At 51.6% G+C, this 19,363-nt stretch overlaps 2 long non-coding RNA genes across 2 annotated transcripts in view; both read left to right on the forward strand.

Annotated features, from left to right (window-relative positions):
* Positions 1–10,908, forward strand: part of LOC106732338 (uncharacterized) — a 73,417-nt gene extending 62,509 nt beyond the window's left edge. The window contains exon 4 of the long non-coding RNA XR_012903928.1: positions 10,778–10,908. This is a non-coding gene — a long non-coding RNA (uncharacterized LOC106732338). The remainder of the gene's footprint in view (positions 1–10,777) is intronic.
* A 2,242-nt stretch (positions 10,909–13,150) lies between these two features.
* Positions 13,151–19,363, forward strand: part of LOC142829389 (uncharacterized) — a 320,291-nt gene continuing 314,078 nt past the window's right edge. Inside the window, exons 1-2 of the long non-coding RNA XR_012903778.1 lie at positions 13,151–13,619; positions 14,932–15,022. This is a non-coding gene — a long non-coding RNA (uncharacterized LOC142829389). The remainder of the gene's footprint in view (positions 13,620–14,931; positions 15,023–19,363) is intronic.

Consider the following 19,363-nt stretch of genomic DNA (forward strand, 5'->3'; position numbering starts at 1 on the left):
GAGGCTTCCCGTATGAATGGACACACGTCTCATGCTCACACCCAGTCGCTGTTTTGCCTCATGGGAGGCAGGCCACTTCCAACAGCTAATTTTGGAATAAAACCGAAACACTCACGTTTTTATTAAGGAGCACACAACCAAACCAGACCAACCCAAACACAGACCACAAGCCTGATACTGCTCTCAGCTAAACAGCTGCACCTGCCGCTGGAGTCTATCGGAGAAGCGCCCGTGTAGCCTAGAAGAGAATGTGGCTGTATAGAAGTGAAACTAGCAGCCACTGGTCTGAGCTGATACAGGGGTGTGAGAGTTAAATGAGGTTTCTCTATCAGTGCCCAGACACTGCAGGATATGTGAGTTAAGGGTGCTCTATACATAACAAAACCACCAAAGCATGGTAGGGGGCAGCTACACCCTTTCACCGATGCTGTACCCCAAGACAGACACCTTTAACCGAAACTGCCATGGCCCAGAGACAGAACCACACCATCTTAGCTCTGCCTCAGCCTTCTCACACCCTCTGTCCCCACCTTCCCACTACCACGAGCTCCCCCAGCTATTCTGCAAAGTGCTAGAAAATCACTCTCAAGTGTGTCACACATCCTGGACTGCAGCAAAGCAACAGCAGCTGTGCTGAAGGGAGGTTGTGAAACCCCGGCTATGGGAGGTGTTAAAAAACAGGTTAAGAAAGAGGAGACCAAAAACCCCCTTGAATTGCAGGTGGTGAATTTTGTTGGGGCCTATTGGTAATTGATTAGAACTCAGAAATTAATGAAGCAATTCTCTTTAAACTCTTCCGAAAATTCAGTCTTCACTCAGCTCCTAGGTGCTGACTATCTGGCTGCAGTTCCACTGGTTCTTTATATATCAAATAAGAAGTTTGAACTTCTGTTTTAGGTGCAAAACCGAATGCTGTTTTAACTATGGCAGTACAACAGCACCTTCCCAGTGGCACAGTTGTCACATGAGATGCATCAGAGCAATAGCTCTGAGATCTTCACTGACCTTTCTGTCCATTGAAGCCAGTAGAAATTGAAGGCACTTAACATCTTGTTGGGTCCAACCACACAGCTCACCAATATCCATTTAGATCCAGTTCCTTCTTCAAGACTCCCCTACCCTCTCCTTCAGCAGTTTTGGAGACCCAGCCTGTTTCCCTCTCTTCCTCTTGTCTACAATCCACCTCCTCTACAAACTCCTGCCAGACCGAGATCTTCTATGCAGCATTCCCACTTGCTGTGGTTGCTTTGCTTCTGCAACTAACAGGGATATCTCATGGAGATGCTGACCCACCTGTAACTGCACACTCTGTGCTATAGTGGAATGCCTTGGAAAGCCTGGCCGTACCCCTAAATAATATGGCGACAACCCTGATGGCTCAAGAACTGGCCTTTTGTTTTTTGAAATGGCAGAATTTCTCAATTGGCCTGTCCCATGAGTAGCAGGGTCAATGATTTGAACGTTGTTTTTGATTGTTGCTTTTGTGAGCGAAGGAATACATTACCAATGCTTTTTCTCTCTGTGCCAGGCTGGGTAATTATGTCGCTCAAAGTGTGATGGAGAGAGCAAAGTATACCCTGCAGGGCACAGCAGCACTGAGAGGGAAACTGAAAGCTCGTTCCCAGATATAACTTGTGAGATGATTTTTTTCTAGCTCATTCGTGCATCCCATGCTACGCGCTGCATGGCAGCAGGGGGCTTTCCTGTGGCTGAGGCAAGTGTGGTTACCTGTGTCAGAGGTGGTTTGAATGACTGAAAAACAGGCCCCAGACATGTGTAAGGAAAACTCATTATGAATGGCCATTGGTGCATTGTAATAGGTGAGTGTAGGTAATAGTGTTTCATGACTAGCTGCTGGATTATGTCTTCCTTTAATATCCCCATACACTCTTTGAATCCAGTGCAATTGTACACGATGCCGCTGTGAGACACCAGTCCTTTGCAGATGTACATGATGGCAGGCCAGAGGCACCCTCAGAGGCCTTGGCAAATAGCTGAACTTGACAAAGCAAGCCTAACCCAATCACTAATGTCTCCTAATTTGGCCAAAATCTTGGTTCCAGTGAAGTCCATGGCAAATTCCATCCACTTCATTGGAGCCAAGATTTCCTCTCTCAAAACGAGTTTATACGGAGGAGGTCAAAACAAAAAAGGAGAAATCTCTAATTCTATGGCAGAAATTGGCCAAGCAGAAAAGGAAAGAAGAGGACACAGTTCTAGGCTTCTCAAGTCTGTTCAACCCTAGATATCCTGTTGGAGCATGAGGCAAGAAAATTTCATGAGGGCTGGTATAGGTTGAACCTCTCTAGTCCAGCATCTTCTGTTCCAGCAACATCTGAGGTCCGGCATGATTGTAGTTAGCCGGATGTCCACTTAGCATGAGTGTGGTCGAGTTTCCCACAGTCCCATCAAGTTTGTTTGCAGCCTCCAGTCCTGGCTCTCAGGGCTCTGTGCTGTTATTTAGCTCTAATTTACCCCAAGATGTCCTCTAAGAGCCCAGTAAGCAGTGGCAGTGCTGGTAATGCTGCTGGACATAATGACCTGCCATGGTCTGGTGAATTCTCTGGTTTGTCATCAGTCAGGTCCTGAGGGTGCCAGAGTAGAAAGGTTCAACCTGTATAAGAAAATAGTTCCAGGGATGGGGAGTTAGGTCTCATTACCAATCCCATGACTGCTACTGTCTGCACTTTATGGGGCATCTTTGTTACAACCTGAGTTCACAGACATTTCGTCAACAGAAGGAGTCGTGTTCAGGAGGTGGAGTGACAGAGCAGATTGAGCTGGATGTTAAACCATGCATGTAAGTAAATGTGAATTGAGCCATCACTAAATTCTGGCTAATCTACAAAGAGAGCATTGCCTTTGAGAACCAAGCAAATTAAAAGAACAGATTAAATTATTCATATAGTAGAACTAAATGCTAACTTTGCCTTTAGGAGGAAACATTTATACTTTTGCTTTGCATGTCAGCAAACAACTAATTGTGTCCATAGCTAAGAGGATTAAATGTGCCTGGATCAGAGTTTTCAAAACATGAAAACTCCTGCTCACCCTCTGCTGCCGGATATGGCTATGGAGTGAAAATACAAATCCGTGCTGTTCTAAGCAGTAGATCTGTGAGGGCCGCACTGCTGCAGTGTCAGACACCCGGGCTGTGTCTACACTGAGCCACTTATTCCGGAAAATCAGCCACTTTTCCGGAATAAGCTGCGAGCTGTCTACACTGGCCCTTGAATTTCCGGAAAAGCAACGATGCTCTACTGTACAAAATCAGCCGCTATTCCGGAAAAACTATTCTGCTCCCGCTCAGGCATAAGTCCTTATTCCGGAACACTGTTCCGGAAAAGGGCCAGTGTAGACAGCCCAGTAGTCTTTTCCGGAAAAAAGCCCTGATCGCGAAAATGGCGATCGGGGCTCTTTTCTGGAAAAGCGCGTCTACATTGGCCACAGACGCTTTTCCGGAAAAAGGGCTTTTCCGGAAAGCAGCCTGCCAATGTAGACGCTCCTTTTCCGGAAAAACTGAAAACGGAATAGTATTCCGTTTTAAGCATTTCCGGAAATTCATGCCAGTGTAGACACAGCCCCGTTGTTGGCTTGCCTTGGATTCAGTAAGTACTCCATTGCCGGGGACGCCTTCCTTTGCCTGGCCTGCATATTCAGACCGCCTCACAGAGGGGCCTAGTCAAACTGAGAATCAGGTCCAGCGTGTATTGCCCTGGGAGCGCTCAAGGAGGAACTCACAACCTGTTTGTGCTTAAAGGGGGTAGAACTAATTTGATTATCTGCTGTTCCCCCAGCATGGCTCCTCGTTCTTTCCTTCTTGGGGCATGTAAATCACCCCTCTTCCTGCTGTCTTTGGACTCCAGCGTACAGAGTTGTTCCATAAAGCAGGGCATTGAAGCTTGTCTGGCGGCGCACCGCGGGGGCCCACTTACCCCCCCCCGGTCTTGCCTCCCTTTTCCTCTTGGCCCCCGGGCAGGTAGGCGGAAGGGACACTGGGGGTGTGTGTGCAGCCCCCCCCTCCCAACGCCACCCAGTCCCCGGGGCGTGCTGGTTATTCCACCAACCCTTCGACCGTGCTGCCCCTGCCTAGCAGGACTCTGTCCACGGGACCCCCTAGAGGGCGTGCCCCTCTGGTTCGAGGGTCCCTCCCAGTGTCCCAGATGGGCCGCCACCCTCGCCGCAGCCCTGCAATGTCTCTTCGCCCCTTTCTGTTCTCCCTTTGTGCACAGGCGGGGGAAGGGGAGTGGGTAGGGGGACCTGGGCCCGCCCTCACCTCCGGGCCCCAAGCCAGGGCCTTAGGGGGTCGGCAGACACCGCCCCTTTAAGGCTGGAGTGGGATTCCACTCTGCAAGTCTCCAGCCCCGTGGGACGAGCCTGCCCTGGGTTCCTTCCTACCCCTCCGTCTCTCTCCGACTGTGGTACCTGGGTCTCCAGCGTCTCCAGCCAGGACACCGTCTGCTTCCCCGGGGGGCGCCGCCTCAGCCCGTCGCCCAGCCGCAGGCGGCTCCTCTCCCAGCCGTGGGGTCGAGCCGCTCCCCCCCATAGATGGACCCGCCGGCTCTTCGTCAGCCAGGATTTCTGGCTGCTGCATCTGTCCAGTGGCGGGGTGTTTGCGCTCCGTCACAAAGCTACACATCCAGACTGCTCAAGGCTTGCAAATTCATCTGTTGTGACTGGCGTTAGCAGCAGAATATGGAACTCACGTGAAACACAAAGGGTACGTCTACACTACAGGCTTTTGTCGACAGAAGTTTTGTCGACAGATACTGTCGACCAAGCTTCCATCGACAAAGAGAGTCTAGACTACATCCAGTTCTGCCGACAAAGCAAGCCGCTTTGTTGACATGAGAGTGTGGACGCAAAGGTCAGTGTACGTGCAATAACGCCTTCTCTCAACAGAACTCTGTCGACAAAAGGCGTTATTCCTCGTAGAATGAGGTTTACAGCTGTTGACAAAACTGCTGAGTTCTGTTGACGTTATGTCGACAGAACTCAGCGGCAGTGTAGACACAGGTATCATTTTGTTGACAAAAGTCCACTTTTGTCGACAAAACCCTGTAGTCTAGACACACCCAAAAGAGAATGAAGAGAACAGACTCTGGGTGCACTTGCTGGAGAAATCAATGTGTTCGGAGTCAGCTCTGGGCTGTCTTGTATTGAGCACCAGGTGAATCCCCCGGGAACACTCGGCAGTCAGGCTTGGGCAGCTGCGGCGCTGTGCAGAGGGAGAGAATGCTCTGACCTTACCTCAGCTCTGCTCATTCCCATTCTCCAAGTCAGCCAGTGACAAGGAGGGATCGCTACTGCCACCTCCCAACCCCCGAAGGGATTCCATAGCGCTCTGGTCAGACGTCCCTTCCAGGGACAGTCACCCTTGCGTCTGCCATATTGCCCACTGGTGGCTACCCACTCCCACCCACAGAACTGTTGGTCAACTCTCGGGAGACGGTGATCCTACGCTGACAGATAAATGCCTTCTCTTGCCATATGCTGTGTCCTCACGCGGGGGCTAGGCAGACCAGTGGCTCTCAGCCTCTCCAGGCCACTGCACCTCTTTCAGGTCTTGCATACCCCCAGGTTTCACCTGATTTAAAAACTACTCGCTTGCAAAAATCAGACATAAAAAGACAAGAGTCTCGCACACACACGCGATTACTGAACCACTGCTGACTTCCTCATTTTTACCCTGCAATTCTAACATCAATCAATTGGACTATAAATATTGCACATACATTTGGGTGTATGCTGTACAGAGCAGTATAAACAAGACATTGTCTGTGTGAAATTTTACTTTACACTGCCTTCGCCGGTGCGTTTCATGTAGCCTGTTGTAAAATGGGGAAAATGTCTAGAGGAATTGATGTGCTCCCTGGAAGAGCTCTGTGTCCCCCCGGGGGCGCACATAGCCCAGGTTTAGAACCGCTGGTGTAGACATAGATTTAAGGGGGTTGCCAACTCTGCAGTATGTTACGTGCCTGCCAGGTGCCTTCTGCCCCAGGAGTGGCTGCATTTCAGTGGTGGTTGGGAGTACTGAGGAAATTAGTGAAACATCTTTACTTTAATCATCGGTTTTAACTTAACTGCCCAGTCTGTGGTTTGACTCCCATGAGTTCTAAAAGAGTGACATGTACCTCCTCGCCCTCCCTCCCCAATACCTCACTTCTGTCGAAAAGGTGCTGGGACCAGAATGTCAGCCTAGACCGTCCTCATGCTTTCCAAGCTGGTAATGTAAGTAACAAGCACTGAGGACCACAGCACAGGGCCATAGGTGATAGCAGCAGAGCTAGGGTTGTGCTGTGGTCGAGGAGGCATGCATATGAAAGCTGTGTGATGACTGATCACCTTGGGAGTTGTTACCCTGAAATAGACTTTGGATTGCAGACATGCTTTTAAAGCACTGACAGCCAGTCACCAGGTTCAGACCCTCTTATATTCTTAGTAATCTGACTTACAGCTGCCAAAGCTGTGTGAAGAGTTATAAAGACTCCATGAATATTTGTTCGTTTATATAAAATCAAGGGAACAGGTGGGAATGTCTGCAGAATTTAGGTCCAAGGTGAATCTTGCACGGACATTTGATTTATGATAAGTTCCGACTGTGAAACACGGACATCAGAACTATCAATAATAAAAAAACTACTGTGCTTTGAAGTATGGTTTTATAGAAGGGTTCAGAAAGGATCAGTTATAGACAACGTCACCAACAAAAAAAGTATTGGAGATAACTGGAACTCAGTGCATGCTAGTTAGTGGTCTTATAAAAAGAAGGATTTGATTTGCCGGGCTGCCTTCCCGCCTGGCTCCTAGTACACTTTAACTGCAGAGCCGCAGCGGGAGTGGGTCCCGGACCCAGCGTGAGCCAGGACTGAGCTGGGCTGCTAGCCAGCCTGCTAAAAAACGTACTGGCAAGGGAATGGGGGAAGGTTTTGCTTATCGATTAATTGGTTAATTAACTACACTATTACATCCCTCCACTGTAGAGCAAGAATGATTTGGAGAACTATTTGGAGAATAATTAAAAAATTGGAAGCAGCTCAGGGACAATTCCTGAGCAGAAAAGAAGCGAAATGAATTGCGACCAACGATTAACTCAGCTCTAATAAATATTGCCATCAAATCTCAGAATAGTCCCTGATTTGCTAATAATGTAGCTGAAAAAATGTATCTTCCTATTACAGCTTAGATGCAGAAAGAACTTCTGGAAAGAGTAACACAGCCATGGGCAACCTAGGCTAGTGAGTGGGCCACACGAGTGGCCTCCCTTCATCTCAGTGGCCACAAGACTGTCGTAAGCAAGATGGTCTCCCGGGACAGGGAGGTTTGGCTTCCTGCGCTTGCGTCTCTAGAATGCATGGGGGGTGCTGATGGAACCGGAGCTGCGCTCTGATTGGCTGAAGAGGGAGCACACGGCTCTTGCAGTTAGTGTTGTGTGCAATGAGCATGCACCTCACTTCACCTGCCCTTGCTTTACGTGTGTGTCACTTTTCCTGTGCTGGTAGAAAAAGCCCCACGTGGCCGGAAACTCTGCACATGGGCAAAAGGAAACAAAATACCTTGTGGGCCGCACATGGTGCTCCGACAGGCTGCAAATGTACCTGATCAGAGTAACTCCTTAGATTCTAATCAGTAGCTAGTTTTCATCGTGGGTAAGGGCTGAGCTTTCTGCCACAGGCAGAGCAGACAACACAGTGAACCAAAGCCACTGCCTAGAAGTTTTTCACTCTGTCTTTTTGTGCAATGCTCATTATGCATCCTGCATGCTGGCCGTACAATTTTTGATCGACACAGTAAATTCCGCTCCAGTTACTCCCCTAATTTATTTGCTGTGACATTTAAATGTAAATGGGAGGGGGAAGAGACTGTTATATGTGATGGCCAAAAAAGTCTGTTTGAAAAATGTTGCAAAATCAGTATTCTTTCTGAAGTAGGCAGGAGAGTTGATTTTCAGACATCCTGAAGCTTTCAATAGATAATTCGTATTCTTCTAGAGTCTTTCAATTAGCGCTGGCAAAATGAAAAACTGATCAATTTAGATCAAAGATCGTTAATTTCCACGCACCCTCCCTTCCTTGGTCGCATGGAAATGTCCCATCAAACTTAATAAAAAGCGATAGTCTTTCTGCATATTTGCAAGCCATCTTATAAAATGGAAGGGAGGCTTTTCTTCCTGCTCTAGAATTCCATAGGATGGTTTAAAAATAGAGACAGGAGATGAGTTGTACGGAATGTAGTTGTTTGGAATCATTTGCATAGAACACGACTACGTATTGAATGATGCTGATTTCAACCTTATTAAATTCAGTGGGGTTTTGCCATAAAGGCTCCACTCTCCGTGGCCATCTGGGAGTCCAGATGACCCTCACCAGCACTGACGTAAAGCCAAGGACGTAGATTGACCCCAGGCTACTGAGGCAGCACAAGGACGATTTGTGTTCTGAATAACTTTGGATTCTGATTTCTTCAGCGCAGCAGAGCCCAGTTAATTAGGAACTGGTGCAAGTGATATGCTTGTTCTCTGGCATTTGGTGCGGTAGCAGCACTGCCACCATGGGGCTTGCACTGGGATCAGCTATAGTTAATGCTGCCTGCTTGTCTGCCTTGCATATTATCTGTCCCATGCAGTTTGCTTTGAGTTAAACTCTGTGACTTCAGAAATGAGCAGGTTGCTTGGATAATTCTCCGACTAGTGCTGCACAGCATTCATGGAGTACATTTCCAGGTAACATGCTCTTTGCTTCCTTAAAACAAAGGGGGAAAAAGAAACGTTTGGAGCAAATTCAGCCAGGCCAATAGAAGTAAAAATGAATGGAGTCTGACACAGTCAGCCTTAGAAATAAAGGGGCACTTTTGAACAGTGTGGGCAATTAACAAGTGGAACAACCTGCTTCAGGATGTGGTGGTTTCTCCGCCATTTGCAGTCTTTAAATCCAGCCCAGATGTGCTTCTGCAGCTACGCTCTTCCTCACACTGAAGTTAGGAGTGTGATGCAGGAGTCCACAGGCAGGAGGCTGGCAAATAGCCTGGCTTTATGGGCCTGATAACCTCAACGTCCAATTCTATGCAAGGATCTGATAAGGGGCAGGAAACAAAAACACTAGATGCAGGGAACCTTGTGGGAGCAGCATAGCGGCTGCTCTAACCCCTCTGGGTCCTGCTCCCGCTTCCCCTTGCTCACTCCCGTGCGCACACATTTACCTGTGGGGGCCCCCAGTTCTGGCCCCCTTTAGGTAAGAGATTATTGGTGCAGCATCTACCAGTGCTGGCCAGGTTTTCAGAAGGGCTGAGCGCCCAGGAGCTCCCGTGGAGAACAAAGGAGAATCCCCCTCCACTGCTGCCCCCGTTGAGAACCATGGGAGCTGCGTGGGGCCCCGCTGTGTTCTCTGTCCCATGGCTGCTGGGCGCTGGGTGTCAGTTCACTCTTCCCGTGAGATTGCTATTACACTGGGGGACTGTGCACAACCAGTTATATCCAAATACAATGGCCATTCCCCGTGCGCATCCCCTCATTCCCAGAGGCCTAGATAACTGTAGTGAACGTCAGAACGGCCAGGCGGGTCAGACCAAAGGCCCATCCAGCCCAGGGTCCTGTCTGCCCACAGTGGCCAGTGCCAGGTGCCCCAGAGAGAATGAACAGAGCAGGGAATCAGCAAGTGATCCCTCCCCTGGCTAATAGTCATTGTTGGACCTATTCTCCATCAACATGTCTAGCTCTCTTTGAACCCTGGTAAAAAGTCCTCGCCTTCCCAACATCCTCTGGCAAGGAGTTCCACAGGTTAACTGGGCACTGTGTGAAGAAAAACTTCCGTTTGTTTGTTTTAAACCTGCTGCCTATTAATGTCATTTGGTGACTCCTGGTTCTTGTGTTATGGAAAGAAGAAATATTCCCTCTGCTCCAGCATGTGCCATTGGTGTTTTATGGGATTGTTAAAAGAAAATAAAACTCTGCAACTACTTCCGGATCTCTCTTCTGTAACCCTGACATCATGTACAGCATTAAAAATAAATGTGTTCTCTGGCTCATCTCTCGGACCTGGTACTGCGCAGTTGCATTACAAGCCCTCCAAAGTAGGGGTTTGTAGCAGGAATTGACAATGCTAATGACACCAGAGCAAATGGCAGCACTAAAATGAACAGTTTTATAGATAAGTGTGTATGGGGAGCAGGGTCAGAGCAGGGCTGGGATGGGAATAGAGTACCAGAAAGAAGACGAATGGTTTGGAAGGTATGCACAGATCTGGGAGCAAAGAAAGGATTACTTCATCTGCCAGTTTCTGAAAAAAACCCTCCTAATCCATTTTGAAATGTACTTTCTCCACATAGTACGGGAAATGCATGACATTTCCAGGCCGCCAGATTTCTGATTGAGCTGGTGATTAGCAGAGAATACAGTGCCACCTCCTTTCTCCCCCTTTCTTCCAAGGGTTGCTCCAGCTGACTGCCTCATGGAAGTCAGAGAGAGCGGCATCAGAGAGCTGATCTGTTTGAAGAGAGATAACTAGCGAGAGAGGGGGAGAAGTTACAGACAGAGCAATTTCGCCTGGAGTGGCAAAGGTCGTCGAGCTGCCCGCAGTACGCACCACACAGTATAGCTGACTCTGGTCCCACCTGGCCAAAGCCCTGTTCCAGTCACAGGCGTGCCGACTAGGAACGGCTCATTGTCAGAGAGCGTGTTTAGGTCGCATCATCTAATGGGCCGCCTGAAGTACCGAGGCGGGGGAGTCCCGGGAGGTGTATGTAACAAGGAGTAATTCGTTGTGTTGTTTCCCATTCTCAGCAATACCAGCAGTGCTCCTGCCGGGTGCCATTATGCCATCGCCAGGTGCAACAGAGCAGCCAGCTGCTGAAATCCAGCGGGGATGCCTCAGTGCTGCCGGAGCCGTGGGACACCTGCACCCCAGACACGGACAGGAACAGCAGGTTTGCTTCCGATGAGAGCGGGAGCAGGCCAAGAGCAGAGCGCGGGGCCGGGCTAGGTTTGCCCCCCACTCCGGCTCTCGGTAAGTAAGGGGCACCTGGGGGGTATTCCAACTGGACAGGACGCTGGGACTTCCAGCAGCCAAGGACTTGGACCCAGGTGCTCACACGGCTCTGCTGTGGAGCTTCCTGCCACAGCTCTCTGTGGTGCCTGGCTCCAAAAGGCGCCATTAGACGGAAGGTAAGATCTAACCCAGGCCCCTGGAGATGAGGGAGCACAGCCATCTCCAAGCTGCCGGTCTCGGGCACCCCTTCCGCCCAACACACCTGGGAAGCTGAGTTAGCGCAGGGCCGGCACTTTCAGGTTTGGGTGGGGCCAGGAGCAGTGGAGCTGGAGCTCAGTGGAGAGGTGGGTCATTTTCTCTCCTGGGGAGGAGAAGCAGTTGCATCATGGGAGACACTGTCCTGCCGGGAGACTGGCCAGGGAGAATGGGCTCATGAGAAATCCCAGCCGAGCTCCCATGAGGCTGGGGGCAGCCTTGAGAAATCCAAGTGCTTTGATTTTAGACCATCTGTTTTGACCCTGCGACAGGGAGCAGACATTCGCTGCCCTGGCCAGGCCTCGCTGCCTCGGCGCCCCCAGCCCAGGAATGAGCGAGCCCTGCTTGAAGAGCAGTGAATTCAGGGCTACCGAGGTTTCCCAGAGAGGCCTCCCACGATCAGCTGTAGGCAGGAGCAGCAAGAGTTGGTCCTCCAGCACCTAGCAGGGCTGGGAAGAAGCAGAGACCAATCAGGGCCCAACAGCCAGGTAAAAAGGTCTGGCTGCTTTCCTGGGGCCATACAAGGAAGTGTGTTCTCCCCTACCAGATCCACGTGACCTGGCCTGGTTGGGGCCTGGCCCTGCTGGCACTGCCTTTGGGTGTCTGCAAAACGCTGGTCTTCACATCAGTGTTTCTGGCTATTCGGAGCTCAGGGTTCATTTGCTTACCATCAACTCCAGGAGAGGACCGGGCAGAGCTAACCTGGCTAGGCAGCATTGGCTGGGGGGGGCTGGAGGGCAGGGATGGTTTTATTTGTGGAGTGAAGGGGCACTATTCCATGTACAGACAGGGACCTGTGGCCCAGCGCTTAAGGTCAGACGTTCCCGCTCATGTTTGGCACCCAGCGCGAGAGCCCTAGGCCCTGCTTGTCTGAGTGCTCCGTGGCGCCAGGCGAATGGCGGCGGGTTGGCTTGCTGGCAGTCTGACAAATCAAAGCACTGTTGGTTCAGGTCAAACCAAAAAGGATTTCCAGTTTTGGGGGGGCAAATTGAAAAGCTGGAAAAAACCAGGGCGAATGAAAAGTGTTGTTCCCCCCTCCTTCCGATTTGTTATGTAGCCTGACTCCTGCCCTTTGCATTCAAACAGGCAGCTTTGTACTGCACGCGCTCTGAGAGCATGGGAGAGACCGGCTCCCTGCCCTCCATGCCGTACCCGGCTCCAGCCCAGTGCGGAGCTAGACCTGCAGGCACAGGACTGCTCAGGCCTGGCTGGCGGGTGAGCAGTGTGGACAGAGTGTGGCTGTTAAGCTCTAGCAAGTGTCTCCTGACTGGATGAGAAATGAGATTTTTCAATTGCTTATAACTTGGCTACATTTAGCAGATTTCCTCAGGGGTGGCAAAAGGCACCTGTCCCCCACAAAATCCACCCCTCTGCCAAATTTCAACTCCCTGCTCCACGCCATGGGGATACTAGAGCTTCTCAAAGAAAAAGTCAGCAGAAATGTTTAACGTGGGGACGGCTCGAGTGTGGGCCGAGAACCACTCCACCAAGGCAGCTCCCCCAACTGGAAAGCTTCAGCCTAAACCGTTGAAGTGTGGCAGCATTATAAGCAACTGAAGGCACAGGCTTAGAAGGCAGGTTCGGGGCAACCTTAATGCATGGTGCAGGCAGCCCTGCCTGTGGGGGTCGCACGGTAACACCTGAGAGCACACGGCCAAGGGGTGGCTCGAGATCTGAGCGGTGCTCTGCACGGCCACTTCCTAAGACTTATAACAGTAGCACTGTTGCACCAGACAACGGCAGAGCGCTCTAATTAATGCACTGTTCATGAAGAGTGACTGGGTGCCACCCCACACAAGCCCCAGCAGACTAATGTGAGCCAGGAGAGGCCAATTAACTTTATACAGTGCACCTGGAGGGCACCCAGGGACAAATACCAGGAACTGCAGCCGAAGGCCCAGTGGGGCTGAGCTGGGAGAGGATTATAGAGCCAGGAAGGAAGTCTGCCATCTCTTCCTAGGGGGAAAGGAGCTGGCTGTGCCCTGCCCTAGGGCTGGGAGCCTTACAAGAGGCCTGGAGGGGTGAGGTAGCTGTAGGAAGCCCTGGGGGTAAGCCCAGAGCTAGGCAAGGGTAGGAAGGAGCTGGGGAGACAACAAGCCGCTCTGAGCCTTAGCAGACCGAGGCTGTTGGTTGTGGAGTCTCTGGCCTGGAACCCAGCACCCCATACCAGCGCCTGCCTGGGCAAGCGGCACAGGTCTGGACACTTGGCACAAGAGGCTTGTCTGGTGGGGCTGATCCCTGGAAAAGGCAGGACTGCACAGTGAGCTGGCAAAGGCGGAGTCAGGCAGAGGAGCGTCCCATCTCCTGGAGAGACAGAGCCCACATGGGGGAACAGCTGCAGTGGGGGGTCGCCAGCCCCGGCCATGAAGAGGGGCACCGGCGGTGAGTGGGCGCCAGCCACGTCTGACTTTCTCTCTGCTTGGGTGACAGTGGCTTTTGGCTTCTGGTACAGGGCTTGTCACAAGCGGCTTCCTTTTCCCAGCCAGCGCTGCTCTTGCGGGCAGTACGCCTTGCTCCCAGCGCCTGCGCTGAGCGGGGACAGGCCGTGCCGGGAGGGGAAGCTGCTAAGGAAAGCCCAGGCGTAGCTCTCATTTCGGCAGTGTGTGCCAGGCCCAGGCCTATGGCTAGGTGCCAGAGTCCTCCTTTAGGGCCCAGGTTAACGGCTCTTGCCACTCCCCTGATGGGCCTGGCTTCCCTGCAGCCTCAGCCCCAGCCCCACTCCTGATGTGAGAGCGGCCAGGCTGTGCAATAGTGCTCTGGGCCGTGTCACGGGGCGCAGCCCTCCCTCGAGTGTGGCACCACGGGTCCTGCAGCCTCAGCTGGGGCTCACTGAGCTGCTCCAGGACGCGGTTCCCCGTGGCTTGTTGGAGAATGGGCCTGGCCCCTCGGGGTGTGCAGCAGGAAGTGTGGAAAGGCTCCTAGCGCTTGAATGGTGCTAGCCTGCGTTGGAGCCTGTGTCCCGGGGCAGGCCAGGCAGAAGCACTGCCCTGTGCCAGGTCGGGGGTTCTGTGTGTGGGCAACACCCCGGTTAGAAGAGCGGTTGCTTGGCAGGCAGTGTGCAGCAGGCGCCCGGTTATCCAAGCAGCTGAGGCTGCGTGCGCAGGCAGTGCTGAATTTTCTTTGGCTAATCGGGCATTGGGATAACCCAGATGGCCTTTTTACCACCCCACTAACTGCCTTCCCCTGGGGCTCGAATTGTCCCCCCCTCCGCAGGCTGTGCCGGGGGAAGGAAGGGGTTTGGATCGTGCAGAGGTCTGGCTAATACGCTTTCTGACGAACAGGAGCGTGCTGTAGCTCCAGCAAGGAGAGAGTTCAGCACCCATCAGGGCCCACTGACATCAGTGGGGGTACCAGGTTCTGGGCACCCGGATTAAATGTGGATTTAGGAACCTGACGTAGGTGCCCTGTGGGGCAGGCGTGGTCCCAAGGGAGAGCCACGCACAGTATTTGAGTGCGCCTCCTGGTTGGTATGGGCGGCTGTGAATTACTGAAACCCACGACTGAGGAAAACGGTGTTTCCTGGACTCTGACCAATTCTGCAGTTATTCATACTCCCCCTCCCCTGGATGTTTCTAGAGACTGGCTGGCAGGCCGGGCTCGTCCAGTGCTCAGGAGGCAAGGGTGCCCAGGGCCAAGGGACACAGGGAGTCCATGTCTGTCAGCGTTCCCTCTGATCTCTTCCATCCGTGTGCAGATTTCTTCACGTGCACCGAGGCGTGTGACTGCCCCACCAGTAGAATGGGACCCGTCAGCGAGACGTCCTCCTGGATGCCATGGAGAGTCAGGTGAGCAGGACTTGGCTTTCTCTGCATACAGTGTGAGAGATTGAATGACTCACCAAAATGCACCTCTTACTGGAAAAACACCCATTATGCGCTTTTCCAAGCAAACTGTACAGAAAATGTAAATGACGCATAAAGCTCTTATGAATTGGACCCTAAGCGTCTTTCTCTTTAGCATATAAACTGCTAGTTGGGATGTGATAGGAATGCATTTGCCCCCATTTTTCAAACTGTAATTACGTTTCCTCAGTAAAACTCAAATACTTGATATGGTCCTGTTGCAACGGTACTAGACAGGTAATAATTGGAAAATTTAACTCTGAGGCTTTATCTTTTAAATAGTAAAAGGTAGGGTTACACGCTGCATACAGAGGAGTGTGTATTAACGATGAAAATCATGAACTTGCTGATTCTCTGCTGTGTTAATTCAGAGCTGGAAAATCTGCTCCAAAGCTCCATGAATAGATGAGAGAAAAGGAAAATGATCTACAGCTTAAAAGTCACAATTCCCTTGTTCCCTGTGTAAATCATCTGTAATCTAAATGTAACCCTGCCACCCTCCTTCAGCTACTCCAGCCCTGTCTCAGGGAGCGCACTCTTTAGCTCGCAGGCAGGCAAACGAAGGCATTTGGCTAATGCTGGGGTAGAACAGAAGCAAAACGGGAGACATGTAGAGATCTAAGCCTAGGGATGCGCTACAGCCCATTATAGACACATGGGCTGTGTCTACACTGCACCCTTTTTCCGGAAAAGGGATGCAGATTAGACACATCGGTATTGCAAATGAAGCGGGGGACTTAAATCTCCCCCGCTTCATTTGCATAAACATGGCTGCCACTTTTTTCCGGTTCGGGGCTTTGCCGGAGGAAAGCGCCAGTCTAGACGGGGATCATTCGGAAAATAAAGCCTTTTCCGAAAGATCCCTTATTCCTGATTTTAAGAGCAGCTTCTGTCCAGTCTGGTGCCAGCAGGGATTCGGGGCTTGGTTCAAAACTCCTGGAGCAGGTGGGTGCTCAGTGCTTTGGGCAACCAGGCTATTTATGCAGGTGCCTGAATACAGATTCAGGAGCCCAGCTCCTGCCCCTGTGTTTGGGAAACCTTGGCTCCAGCAGTAGGCCAGGGACTGAGTCGCTGCTCCAGCGTGTAGGACGAGCTGAGGTCCGAAAGGCAGTGGCTTTGCAAGCAGGGGTAGGTGGGTCTCTGGAATGGGGACCATGGGAAGGGTTGCTTTCTCAGGGCTTTCCAGAAGCAGTACTGGTCCTGCAAGCTGCCTCTGGGGTCCCCATGTGGACCCTCATTGATTTTTGGTCTGGCTGCTTGGAGCAGCTTGCAGATTGGGGCCAGAGCGATGGCCATGTCATCCATCATGGTCCTGATCCAAATCCTGTCTAAGGGACTGGGAAGATGCCTATTGATGACAGTGGGCTTTGGATCAGACCTCATGAACCTAACCCTGTTTTTCCCTGGAAGAGGGAAAATACCGCTCTTGCCATGGGGAAAATGACTCCTATTTAGTTAAAATACAACATTTTCAGGCTTAGATGCCTTGCTCAGCCCCTTCTGTAGTGGCCAGTCGGCTCACGACACGCCTGGTGTTGCTATGTCCATGTAGAAAAACTTACTGAGGTGGCAGACGAGTCCTTCTGTCCCAGCTGTCCCCAAGCAGAGTTAGTGTAAGCAACTCCCTGCGCAAGATGTTGGCCTCTGTGAATTGTATTTTGAGGGCCGCAGTGGTGCCGAGGCCTCTTCTGGGCACTGTGTGCAGGGAATCCTGCCTATTCTGAGTGCAGGAACGCGTTGATACCCAGCTGGCACTGCGAGAAGCCGAGACCCGATAAGTAAATAGGGGCGGCATGAAAGACCTTGAGCAGACGAAAGACTTGTGTTAAATCTGCAGGATGCCCCCAGAGGTGCCAGAAGACCCAGTGTTCAAAAAGTGGGAACCAATAATGCTTGGCCTGACGACTGAACTGAGGGTTGTCTTTGCGATCTGACTGTGTGTGCATGCCACAACGCCTGTCCAAGCCTGCCATTAAAAGGGCGGTTTTGTGTTGATTTGGGGGGGGCCAGGGATGAATTCCCAAAGGAAAGCATAAGGGAGAAGGGGCTTTTGTATCTTGTACGACCCCTTCTTTGGTCCCGACACATGGGTGAAATGCTTCCCCAGGGCCCCCTCTCTCTCCACGGCACTTGAAAGGGATTTTCTATGGAAAGGCCGCAGGAAGCCACCATAGCAGAGCAAAGTCTAGGCCTGTTTGTAATGACCCTGGCTGCTGTGGAAGTCTGCACTGCACTGCTGTGGGGTAGCCAGCGAGCAGTTTGCCCTGCTTTGATTCTCGCTGTTTGTTTCTTGCACGCCTGTAGCAAATATCTTGCTGAATGAAACCTGACGTGTTGCACGTGCCCACAAGATGGTGCCCTGGCCCTGCTGTTCCAGGGAAAGGGACAGATGTCAGATGAAAATCCTTTCTGTTTCCTCTGGCCTCAGATAAACCCCCCTCCCCTCCTTTCTCAATTCAGATAAGCTGCCACCTAATATATTTTATGCTGGTGTATACACATCCGAGGCCGTTTTTCATGGCTCTTCAGAGGAAAAGAATATGTTCAAGCTGGAGTCCTACTTGTGTTTTCTATGACCCCACGCTCACGAGAGGAAGGATACATTTCAGTCCCTCCAGTATGTCCCTTGTCTGTGGCCAAGGGTTGCATTAGCCCGTCTGCTCCATTTGGATAGGGGTGGCATGTCTCTGCACCACCGGGGTGTGCTAGTGTGTTGGAAATCCTGGCCTGGCAGCTGGTGCAGGGACCGCTCTGCCAGCAGTTCTGAGACTAAACGAATGGCGAATCGGTGTGAGCACACAAATCGATAGCAGCCGCCTGGATCCCGCTTGTTTGATCAATATTTATCATTCATAGCCCTGTGTTCCCAGGCAGGAGGGAGCATGGCGATGAGACGGGAGGATCTCCTGGGGCACCAGGGAGAGCATCCCCATGTAAGTTCTAGAACAAAATGGTTCAGCGATGGAAAATCCTGTGACCCCCCCCCAGCCCCCCCGGATCAGTTGCTCCACTGGCCAGTCACTCACCCGCTAAAATTGACCCCTTATTTCCAGGTGGAATTTGCCTGGCTTCAACCACCAGGCCTTGGGTCCTGTTGGACTGTTCTCGGCTAGCCCGCCAGCCCGCCCGTGGGTGTGTCCCCCTGCAGACAGGCCAGTGTGCCCTTGCCCTGCCGTCTGCTGAGTGAGCCCTGGGCATCGGTCGCTCTGAGGCCCCAGGCTCCCAACTTCCAACCAGAAGATGAAGGTGGGAAGAGACCTCAGGAGGCATCTAGTCCGGCCTGCTGCTCTGCACAGGACCAGCCCCACAAATCAGCGCCCTGCTCGCACTGTGGCACCAGCCCCACACAGGATTCCCACAGTGCTCGCACCAGGCCCAAGCGAGAGTTCCTCTTGCCTCTGGTAATCGGCCTCGAGATTCCCCTGCATGCGGCCAAGGATCGCACGAGCCTTCCTGGCCACGTCGGGAGCCTGGCTGGCACTGCTGACTCGGCTGCTGAGTCTGAGCAATGCAGCAGAGGCCTGGGGCTAAGAACATAAGAACGGCCGCACTGGGTCAGACCAAAGGTCCATCTAGCCCAGTATCCTGTCTGCCGACAGTGGCCAGCACCAGGTGCCCCGGAGGGGGTGGATTTGGGACCCGTACTGTTCAATATCTTCATCAATGATGTAGATATTGGGATAGAGAGTACGCTTATTAAGTTTGCGGATGATACCAAACTGGGTGGGGTTGCGACTTCTTTGGAGGATAGGGACATAATTCAAAATGACCTTAGCAAGTTAGAGAAATGGTCAGAGGTAAACAGGATGAGGTTTAATAAAGAGAAATGCAAAGTGCTCCACTTAGGAAGGAACAATCAGTTCCATACATACAAGATGGGAAGCGACTGTCTAGGAAGGAGCATGGCAGAAAGGGATCTAGGGGTCATAGTGGACCACAAGTTGAATATGAGTCAACAGTGTGATGCTGTTGCCAAAAAAGCAAATATGATTCTAGGTTGTATCAACAGGTGTGTTGTAAGCAAAACTCGTGAAGTCATTCTGCCGCTCTACTCTGCACTAGTTAGGCCTCAGCTGGAGTACTGTGTCCAGTTCTGGGCGCCACATTTCAAGAAAGATGTGGAGAAATTGGAAAGGGTGCAGAGAAGAGCGACAAGAATGATTAAAGGTTTAGAGAACATGACCTATGAAGCCAGGCTTCATGAACTGGGCTTGTTTAGTTTGGAAAAAAGAAGATTAAGGGGGGACATGATAGCGGTTTTCAAATATCTAAAAGGGTGTCACA

The sequence above is a fragment of the Pelodiscus sinensis genome, chromosome 5, assembly GCF_049634645.1.
Source record: "Pelodiscus sinensis isolate JC-2024 chromosome 5, ASM4963464v1, whole genome shotgun sequence".
Taxonomy (NCBI): Eukaryota; Metazoa; Chordata; order Testudines; family Trionychidae; genus Pelodiscus; species Pelodiscus sinensis.